We start from the raw sequence: 12,037 nt of genomic DNA on the forward strand, positions 1-12,037 counted from the left end.
TTCTGTTGTTTAATCATTCAGTTCATCATTATAGAATATTCAAATTAAGAGCTGAAAAGATTTTTCCCTAGGTCAGTTTGGGATAACATCCTTTTGTCTTAGTGAAACACCATGTTATATTATGTCTGTAGTTTTATAGTGGCAGGAACGTGAAATTAAAGTAGCTTAAACATTGGGGTGGAGGATAATGTGGACTCACTAACTTTGTGTCACATGGTGGGCTAGAGGAAGGAGCAGAGGACAATGATTTTGAATCAAAAACATAATTTTTTTTTCACCTCTTATAACAAGGCAGCAAGTCAAAGATGAAATTCAATTTTCAAATTGAAGTTGTTAGCTGCTTGATTTTGCAGCTTTAGGGTTTTGATTCATCTGAATCTCATGACAGAGTTTGGAGTCTATAATATGAAGACGTCCTATAGAACAAAGGATCTTTCTTAACCTTTATCTGACTCTCACCATCCCCTTTCAACTTTATTTCCTTCATGTGCCTCTCTTCCCATTCTAAACCCTTGACCTCCACCCACCCCCGCAAAATCTGGGCCCACTATATGGCCCCCAGTTGAGAAATACTGCTCTACAGTGTTGTTTATATGGCTACAGGACCATATGAGTAAGATATGTGGAGGTACAGCCTGTTTTAAGTGTGTGGTTGGGCCAGGTGTGATGCTCCCAGCACTGCATAGTTCCCTTGATTACTGGCAAGGAGTGATCCTGAGCACTGCCAAGTATGGCAAAAAAAAAAAAAAAACTCAACAACAAAAATTGTGCTTAAAAAGTAACAAATGTTCCCATCTGAACTTTTTTGGATAGGATGGGGGGGCGGTAGGACTAATTTCAAAAATTCTCATTTTGTTGACATTGCTGGTACTTGATAAGGTTTTGTCAGTCATCTGCCTTTTTGTTCATAATCTTTAGGTAAATGGAATAAATGCATGGATATAGAACCTTCAGAGCAATCTGTAACTGACATCATAGGAAAGCAAGACCTAGCAAGGTTTATAGGATGTCCAAATTTTCTTTCAAAATAAACCTTTTTAAAACTTTGAACTTTAAGAAGAAATTTAAAGGTAACAATTGTCGCAAATAATCCAGTTTGTCACCACAACCCACAATAGCTCTTGCACTCCAGAAGTTTTCTCATGGCCCCTTCCTATCAATGGCTTTTTCCATTCCCCACCCCTGAAGGTAATGAATGTATTGCTTGTGAGGCATATTCTATGACTTCTAGATTTTAATACCTACTTATTTTTTTCCAATTATACTTTAGTGTTACCTGCTTCTTGAATGGAATCGGTATTTTGTAATCTAACTTTCCCTGTTTTTTGTGAAATTCATCCAGTAAGTTTCTTGTAGCTATATATTTTCATTCCATTTCCCTCCCTGCCTACTTCACACACTTTTTTGTTTGCTGTGTGGATGTTTGCATTGTTTCCAATTTAAGGACATTACCAATAATGTGTCTACAAATATTCTCTTAATCTCTCTTGGAGTTTTGTACATACATTTTTGCAGGTATTCACCTAATAAGTAGAATTACTAGATAGAATAAGGTTGTTAGTCCTGCACTCTAATGAGCCAATGTCAGTTTTGCCTTTCTGAAGGGTGGATGATTATTTTGTGTTTAATTTGCCTTTTCCAAGTTACTAATGATGCTTACTATTAGTCTTTTTTTTTAAGGTATTGGTTCTAGTCCTTTTTCTGTGCTTTTTACTGCATTAGAGTTCTTTATATATTCTCAGAATAAGCTGTCATTTATATTGCAAGCTGTGTAAGAATTTAATAGTTTTTTTAAACCTCAGGTGCTTTAGTCTGTTAACTAGCTCTCTCTGCCCGACCTAAATTTTTTTCCTAGCCTGGGCTTTAAAGATAGTGTCCAAGGCCAGAGCTAATGCTCACCGGGTTTAGCAGCATATGTACCATGTTCAGAAGGCCTGGTTCTGGTTGCTGGTGCCACATGATCTTCCCCTCTGAACCCCAGCACTGTTGGGAATCAGTCCCAAGCAGGGAGTAGCTTCAAGAACCACCAAATGTGGCCCAAATCTCATCCCTTTTGTTTTTTGTAAATTAACTATGGAATGAGCTGTGTCTTCCGCATGTTTCAGCATGTACATATCTGTGATGTATCATTTATTGGTATGATCATGCTTTTTCTATAATTTTGCAGTACTACTTTTTTAGAAACAAATATAAAATACTAGAGTACGTATGTATACCTGGAGTCTAGTATAGTCTGAGAATACCTCTTTTCTACTCCCATTTCTAGCTCATTTGATCCATTATGGCTGATTGGTTTTTAGATCCAAGATTTTGATACCCCAAAACAAAAAACTTTATTGACTTTTATTTGGTATAGAAATAGTTGATTAATTGGGGGGAATTACCTCCTTTAAATACTGAGCTTTCCGTCTAAAAACAATGGAGTATCTTAGACCAAAAGATAGCACGTGGGCTAAGTACCTTGTCTTCTGTCCCACTGACGCTCATTCAAATCCCTGGCACCACATATGGTCTCCTGAGCACTGTCAGTTGTGATCCTCGACCAACCCACCCCCCAAAAGGCCCATCCTTCCTGATGGAACAGATATCACCGTGACAGATCAGATGAGATCACATGTGTAAAGATTAAAGAACAATGTGGAAAGAATTATAAAGTTTCCTTCTACATAGGCATTGAAGGGCACAAGAACATAGATTCTTTGGCTCCTAGAGACGACAAAGTAGGTGTAGAGACACAGAGCTTAAAAGCACATACAAAAGACAGGAAAACATTAAGAATTATTTTTAAAGGAACTGCATTTTAGAAAGGCTTTTTCTGATAACTGGCAGAATACTGGGAAGGAAATAGCGCTAAGCCTGCAAAGTTGGGGCAGTGAGCACTGATTACTGTCATGTGTAGAGAGTCACAAGATGCTCTGTTCAAGTGTCCCTTCAAGAGACCCTGGGAATCTCAAAAGCTGCTATCTTAACATTTAAGATTTCAGCCTGCTAGTTAACCCTAACACTTCCATTTTTAATTTCTGTATTAAATAAGTCTTGCATATTTTGTAAGTTATATTACAAAGTTAATTTTTACTTGTTTGCTATTGGGCCACACCCAGCATTGCTTAGGGCTTACTCATGGCTCTGTGCTCAGGGATCAATCATAGAGGACTTGGGGGACCATTTAGGGTGCTGGAGATCAAACCCAGTTGGATACCTGCAAGGTAAGCTCACTACCCACTGTACTATCTGGTCCTACAAGGTTAATAATTTTGATAAATACTGGAGCAGTAGCACAGAGGGTAGGGCGTTTGCCTTGCATGTGGCCGACAGGGGTTTGATTCCTCCATCCCTCAGAGAGCTCGGCAAGAGCCCGGCAAGCTACCGAGAATATCCTGCCCGCACAGCAGAACCAGGCAAGCTACCCATGGCGTATTCGATGTGCCAAAAATAGTAACAACAAGTCTCACAATGGATGTGCTACTGGTGCCCACTCAAGCAAATTGATCAACAATGGGACTACAGTGCTACTACCAAAATTTATCTTTTTATATTGGGCTTATATGTTGAAATTGTTTAAAATTGTTAAAATATTCTGTTTTTATTCAAATATTGTGTAAAAGTGAAGGATCAGGAATAATAGTTTTTTCACTTCAATGGATATATAATTTCAATTGCTACACACAGGTTAGGACCCTAATACAGTACTGCGTAGAAAAGGTAACATTTTTGTGTTGTGCGCTATTTTATAAAGGAAGTTTTGGGTATTCAGGTAATTGTATATATATTTTATCAGATTGAGGACCTTTACCCAGTTTTCTATGAGTTTCATTATAAATTAGTTTTAGCAAAAGATTGTTCCTTTGTTGTTTCTTGTTTTTTGCTTTTGGACCACACACAGCTGTGCTCAGGGCTTGCTCCTGTTCCAGGATCACTCCAAGCGGGCTCAGGGGACCACCTGGGCTTCCCAGGATAAAGCCCAGATTTGCCATGTGCAAAAGTATGCTGCCCACTGTACTGTTGCTCTGGCACAGAAAGCATTTTGTTCAGAGTTAAACTAAATTTGCATCCCTGGGATAATGAGAGTTTGATAAAATTTATTGTATAAACCATTTGGGCCTAGATATTTATTTTCACCAAACTATTACTGATGCAGTTGTTTCACAGACTCGATTGTTTCCATGGGCATTTTTATTCCTTATGTCCATATTGGGTACTACTGGTTGTTTTATCAAAAAAAAAAATTGCCCACTTCACCTAAATTTTCAAATAGAATGAAATTGTTATCACTTCTTACTTAAATGTGGTTTTTACAATGACATCCTTTTTGTCCTGATAATTGCTCCCTATCTTCTCTCTCCCTCATTACTTTGCTGCTTCATTTCCCTCTGCAGTTTTTATTAATTTGTCAGTTCATGTTTATTTTGCAGTGCTTGGGATTTTGTGATGCCAGGGATTAACCAGGGATTAGATTGGACCACCATGTGCAAAGCATGTACTCATGGCTCATTAGCGCTTTTTGGCATTAGAGGGGTTTGAGGCGCACCTGACTATGTCCAGGCATTTCTGGGAGTGTGCCAGGGATTGCGGGAGCAAATCGATCGGGAGGACAGTGCTACAGACGGTGCTTGGGTCCTAAAACATAAAGCATTTTACGCCTTATCCTGCTTTCTAATAATAGTGATAATTCTAATGTGCTTCTGAGATAGTCACAATCTCAATATTTTATTTACTTAGAAAAATAGCCTGGAGACATTTTCATTTTGTGAAATTGCTTTAATAAAAACTGGAGTTTATGTGATTTACTGTGACAGTGCATTCTCACATTCTTTTGATAAAACATCTGCCAATCTCTCATTTGATCTGTAATGTTTTTTGTTTTGCCCCCTTTAGCCAGGAGTAAGCCACAATGATACTAAGGGCTTATTCCTGGCTTTTTTCTCAGGGATTACTACTGGAGGGCTCAGTGAACGTATGGGGTACCCAGGTTGGCCAGGTGCAAAGCAAGTGCCCTACCTGCTGAAGTATTGCCCTGGCTCTAGAAGATTATGACTGAATGTTCCATTGTGTATTGTGTTTATATATATATATATATGTATCATACATATATATCAGTGTACATGTGTGTATATAATACACAGTTTTATCCATTTATCAGTCACTTCCTAACTATTCTAGACAGTAATACACATAGGGTGTATGCTTTGTTACAGGGCTACACCCAGTGGTGCTCTGGGATTGAACCTAGGTCAACTGCATGTAAGATTAGTGCTTTACTGTACTCCTTCAGGCCTATTTTTTTCCCCAAATGATGTATTTTGTTTTTCTTTGGATAAATACCAGTAGTGTGGCTGGATAATACAGTACTATTGAACTTCATGCAGAGTCTCCATCTTGTTTTCCTTAGCGATTTTATTAATTTAATGTTCCTGCTAACAAAGATACAAGGATTTTCTCTCTACATCCTCCTCAACACATTTTACACTCTTAGTGTTATGCTTTCTTGTAAATTTAAAATGCATTTTCCTAATTAGTATTAATGAACGTCTTTGTCTTTGGTAAAAGTGTTCATACTGCTTTCTAATAGAGTACCTTTCTATACATCATCTGTTTTCATGGTTTGTCTTTGATGGTTACTTTCAGATGCTTTTTTCATTGATGTGGTACCATTTTTTCTTAGTGTGTAATGTCTTTTGCTATTTGAGTAGAATTCACAATATCAAGCTTACCATACTGATTATATTTTCTATTATGTATTATATGGTTTCAACTCATATTTATTTCTTTATTCATTTGATATTTTTATTACTTTTGTGGGCTTCATTCTTTTGCGTGTGAATGACCAGTTTTCCTATCAACATTTATTGGAGTCACTTTCCCGTATCCATTGTGTTATAGGCTCCTTTGTCATAAATATTACCTATAAAATTGTGAGCTTATTTCTGGGCTGTTTTCTTCCATTGATCTGTGTATTTTATATTGATCAGTTTTGATAGTTTTAAGTCAACTGAGTATGAAACCTCCATTTTGTTCTTTCCCAAGATTGCATTTTCTATTTGGGGTTCTAGTGCAGATTCATAAAATTATTGGTTATTTTCCTTTTAAACTGTGGAATACGACACTGGATTACTGATAGGGATTATGGTAAATCTGTAGAGTATGTAAAATGTATGTAGAGTATTGTTAAAATTTTAACAATATCAGTGCTACAAACCCCAGAGTTTGAAATTCTTTTCCATTTCTTTGTGTTTCCAGTTTCAGCAATGTCTTGCAATTCAATTTACAGGTCTTTTCAATATACAGATCTTTCATTCCTTGTTTTTTTTAATATTGGGAGTTTTATTTTCTCTTTCGCTAGCTCATAATTAACAATTTTTAGGTTAGATTTTGTAGCTTACAATTTAACTGTTTGATACTTTAAGATACGTTCTGTGGAGACTTTTGGATTTTCTATTTGTAAAATCATGTTGTCTACAAAGCAGATTTTACTCTCTCTCCAGTCCCTGGCATGTAGCAATTTATTATAGGTTCTCGTAATATTTTTTTCTTTTTCAGCCAGACACAGCTATGCTCAGAGATCATTCCTAGTGGTACTTGGGGACATACAGGATGCCAGAGATCAAACCTGGGTCAGCCCTGTTTTCACTTGAGGCGCCCCAAGAGGGGGGCGCATAAGAGCCTTCCCAGCCCCAAGGGACCCAGCCTCGGCAGCTGAACTCCACAACCCAACCACCGCCACGCTCCAGGCCACTCTCCACACTGGGGAACATATGAGTGTACATATTCCTGGATTGCGCAGCTGCTGACACATCAAAGACACTCCCTACTCATTCTTCATAATTACCACACCATATTTGATGGGGTTCAGACAGTAGGCAACAAATCATAGTGAGAAGTATATATATATGTGCATATATGCATATTTTAAAATATATATACCAAAGCTCACATCATCCAAAACTTAAACATGTTAGTGATAGTGATATCCTATAGAATGTCTTAATGGCTCCTGCCAAAATAGAACAATCTTCACACTGTTTCCTATGAACACTTTTTTGTAAGCATGTTCGGCAGTTCTTCATAACAGACAATACAAAATAAATTCTTTCGGTTGTCTTGGGACAAGGATTGGGGCTTGGGATGGAAACATCCCGAATTTGGTGGTGGGAAGGTGTAATGGTGGTGGGATTGGTGTTTAAATATTAAATGTAATCAAATATTGTGAACTAATAATTTTTTTAAAAAAACTGGGTCAGCCCTGTGGAAGGCAAACACCTTACCCACTAGTTTAGACCTGGGTTACCTAATTTCTAGCATATAAATACTTACAGTAATTGCATTTTTAAGATCTTTCTCAGTTCGAGCCTTTTCAAAAAGTTTGTCAATTTAATCTCCTCAAAGAACCAGCTTAGTTTCATTGATCTTTTGTATTGTCTTTTTTTCACTATTTACTTCCACTCATTTGTCCTGTGTTGTTTTCCTAGTTCTTTTAGGTGTACTGATTGTTTTTTTGAGATTAACCTGTTTCACAATAACTTTCCCCTAACACTGCTGTTGCTATGCCCCATTTTCTAATGGTTTCTGCTATTTGAATTTTTCTTGACCCAACAGTTTTTCAGGAGTATGCTGTTTAAACTCCATGAATTTAGGGGTTGTTTTTTTGTGTGTGTGGGGGGAAGATGTTTCATATAATGTCTTAAAGTTACTGAGAAGATCATATCAAGTTCATTTCATATATCACATGGCAGTTGAGGCTTGATTATTCCTTCTAGGTAACAAGTTTTTCTTAACTGCTTTTTATTTTTTATCTGTAACTTTGGACACTTGAATTATAAAGTATTGGCTGAAGATCATTTCTTGGGAATTATTTTGTTTGGAACTCTACTTCAGACCTGGTTATCTGTTTCCATCTCCAGGTTAGAAGTTTGTAGTCTGTAGTCATTATATTTGCAAAAAATATCGTTATGGAATTTCTATAATTTAAGTGTTATTCCATGTTATGAGGTCCTACATTTCTGCTAAGGAGGGGTTTTTTTGTTTGTTTTTAGTTTGCAGCATTGTTACTTCCACCCCCTTTTTTTTTTCTAGTTTGTTCACTCAGTTCCATCAAGTCTCCATAATTTAAACCCTTGTGTGGTGTTTTTCAGTTACTCTTCAGCTGTGATTTGTTTGGAGATCTCAATTTGCGCATGTTTTAAGTTTGGTGAGCATTTTTGAGATTATTTGGTCAGGTAGACTGCATAGCTATCCATTTCACTAAGGTCTTTTTTTCTTGTTTTATCTAGTTCTTTCATTTTGAAACAAGTTCCTTTATGTCAGAGGTTCCCATACATATTTTGTTTAGGCACCATTTTTAAGAAAAAAAATATTGTGCAGAAATGGAAAGTATCTCCTAATTAAACCTGAGGCTATGACAGTTTTCCCCACCTTAGGAAATACTGCTGTACGTCAAAATCACCACCCCCTGGCGTTTATGCTTTTACCAATATATCATTAGATCCACTGCTTTGTGTGTGTGTGTGTGTGTGTGTGTGTCCAAGGAGGGAAAAAGGGGAATAAATGTTGCTATTCAGCTTACCTTTTTCTGTTGTAGTCACCACTGAGCCAGGCTCAATGAATCTTAGACACAGTCCACCTGCTCTTGCCTCTGAGATAACTAGATAAGTAGTTCGGCAGGTGAAGCCCCTTGGGTCCTCTGGATGTATGTTTGTCAAACTGGCTTTGAAAACCAGATCATGGGTTGGGGATTGAAGCAGGGAGGGTGCTTGTCTTCCGGTAGTTCTTGTGTGTTATTTTGGTGATGGAGAAATTATTCATGCAGATAGTTGCTGCTCATTGGTTAAGCCAATAACAACGCTCAGGGAAGAAACAAAGACCAGAGCTTCAAAAAAAGAGGACGCAAATGCGGACAGAATTGAAGGATGAAATATCTGAAATGACAGCTTTCAAACCCGTAGAGATGGCTAAGACAGCTAGACGAACGAAAATAAGACTTGAACACTGTCAAACACAGACCACCCTATAATAATCAAGGAAGAGATCGTGAGAGAAGCACAAAGTCATGGTAATAAAAAGGAAATAAAAGCAGGTGAATCAGTTGGGATCTCTGAAAAAGATCAAAGGAATATGAACAACTATCAATAAGTTGAATGACCTTGATTCATTTTTCCCAAAGTGGATGATACTGTCTCAGACTGGGCAGATGCTAAAGCAGTTTGGGGGGCCAGGAACAGTTCAATTAGGGGATGCTTTACCTCAAGAAGGGAGATTTCCAAGGCAATCTTGAACGTGCACCCCCCCACCCCCCAACTGAATCAGTAATTTCAAATCTCCCAGGAAAAACCCAGGCAGGGCTAAATGACATCACTGGTAATTCTACCAAGAATTTAAAGGTGGAGGCATGGCAGTGCTGCAAGCTTGGTGGAGTCGGGATGCCTGATACGCAACTACCAAAGTGAGCAATCCTCAATTGTGGCAAATGAAAAAAGTATATAAATGAAAGCTGTCCTTAAGACAAAACACGAACCTTAACTCATTTGAGGTCAACCATTTTAGTTTTTTCCCCTTACTACGAGCTTTCCTATTTGATAGGGTGAAAACACTCAAAAGTTATTCCATATAAGCTAATGGTAACAGCATTGCCCGTCTCTAAAAATACCTTGCCAAACTGGAACACTACTTTCAGATTGCAGTAGAAGCCTGGAATTCTTAAGTGACGACAAAAGTCCAAGGGAACTGAAGAAGTTTATTTATAATTACAGAACAGTATTCTAAGGAATATCACTGTAAAAACATGGGGGTCTAGTGTATGCTTGAAAATCATGAATAACTTTGTAGTTCATGGGGATTCATTTTTTTTTAAATGGGGTCCATGAAACTAATACAATTCATTAAAGGGGAGAACAAAATATTTGACAGCTCAATAAGTTTTCATGATAAATCTGGGCATAAAAGGAAACTACCCGGTTGGGGACTGGAGCAATAGTATAGCAGGTAGGGCGTTTGCCTTGCATACAGCTGACCCGGGTTCGATCCCCAATATCCCATATGGTCCCCCAAGCACTGCCAGGAGTAATTCCTGAGCGCAGAGCCAGGAGTAACCCCTGAGCATCGCTGGGTGTGACCCCCCCCTCAAAAAAAAAACTACCTGGAGCTGGACAGAGTCCAGGAGTTAAGGCAAAGTTATCTTGCCCCCTGGCCTACTCTGGATAGGTCCCTGGCATTGCATATGGTCCCCTCAGCACTGCTGGGTATGGCTTAAAACCATTAAAGGCTTTTAGATTGGAAAGGAAATAAAAGTAACTAATAGCTTGTGGAAAACCTCAACAAAGTTGTAACATTTTAAAAATTCCACTTGTTTCATCCACTAAAAATGAGTGGTCCAAAAGGGAACTGAGGAGGTTTATTTATAAAAGCACAAGGAAGGATAAAATGCTTAAGAGTAAACTAAGAAGGTACCAAACTACACTGAAAACGTTAAGGTATTCCTGGAAGGTGATAAAATGCATGCTGTGCATATGGAATGAAATGCAATATTGTTAAAATGGCCATACAACAACTTACAGAATCAACACAGTGCCTTAAATATCCAGCAATGTCTTTAGTAAAAATAGAAACCTGTACCCTAAAGTTCATGGAATTTAAAGGGGCCTTTAAGTGCAAACCTGGGGCAAAGGGGAGGTGAGAAGTTACTTCCTGATTTTAAACTTATAGAGTAATCAAAAACCGTGTCACTGCCATAAACAAATTGAAAAAGAACCCACAAATAAACCTTTAAACAGATGGTTAATGATTTTTGATAATGATTCTAAAACCAGCAGAGGGGAAAAGTCTTTTCAACAAATAATCTTAGGGAATCACAATACCCACATGAAAAAAACTAGCCGCTTAAAACCACATACAAATGCTAAACCATAGAACTCAAGGGAAACATAACGAGATTTGGCATTCCGTGGTTATGATGCAAAAACACGCGAATCAAACTGATCAAAATGAAATACCTTTGTGCTAAGGATGCCATCAACAGAGAAAAAGCAACAATAAAGAACCTTACAGAGTCAACACACAAAATAGCCTGATCTGAAAATATTTCTCTCTGGAGAGCATGTTTTGCATGTTGCAGTCCCAAGTTCAATCCCCAGCACCCTGTTGTCCTGCAAGTACCACTACGAATGAGCACTCAGCTGGGACAGCCCAGAAACAAACAAAAATCTCCAAGGAAGACAGCCCAAAAACACACCCAGCATCACTAAGTGGAGAATGAGGACAGTGGGGGATAAAAGCATGTGTCTTGCCATAGGTTCCATCTTCATCCCCAACACCACCAAAAATATATATATAAAAAGCCAAGAGTACTCCTTACCCATGAGTGATTATGGAAACTTCCAAGCACTGCAGATAATGTGGAGAAATTTAAGCCTTTTATGTAGGTGGTGGAATTTCAAAATGGTATAGTCACTGTGGAAATGACTACAGCAGTCCTCAAATGGAGCATGGCATTTTCCTACAGTCAGGCTCCACCTCTGGGCACATCTACCCCAAAGGAATGGAATGCCAGGACTCAGATGCTGGCATTCTCATGTTCCCAACAGCATTATCCACAGTTGCTAAAAGATGGGAACTACCTAAAAGTTTCTCTGGGTAAATGAATAAGCAAAATGTGGTACATAAATATCTAATGGAGTATTAGCCTTTGAAAAGGAAAAACAAATCCTGATTAACAAAATAACGAGCAATGGAGAACTTACATGAGCTACTTAGATAAGTTCAGAAGTGCACAAAGTGGCTAAGGGCTGCAGATGAGAGTAATTTTTGTTTGTTTCGGGGTCACACCCAGCTGTGCTCAGGGCTTCTGGCTCTGTGCTGAGGAATAACTCCTGATGAGGCTCAGGGCACCCTATGGGATGCTGGGGATCATACTCATATGCAGGGCCAGCACCCTCCCTGCTATACTCTCTCAGGGCCCCTGGGAATCACTTTGTAACGGATTCTGGGTTTCAGTTTGGAGAAAACTGAAACAAGCTGGATGGTTATGGTAGTTACACAATAATGTGAA

This window comes from Sorex araneus, chromosome 4 (genome assembly GCF_027595985.1).
Source record: "Sorex araneus isolate mSorAra2 chromosome 4, mSorAra2.pri, whole genome shotgun sequence".
In the NCBI taxonomy this organism is placed as follows: Eukaryota; Metazoa; Chordata; class Mammalia; order Eulipotyphla; family Soricidae; genus Sorex; species Sorex araneus.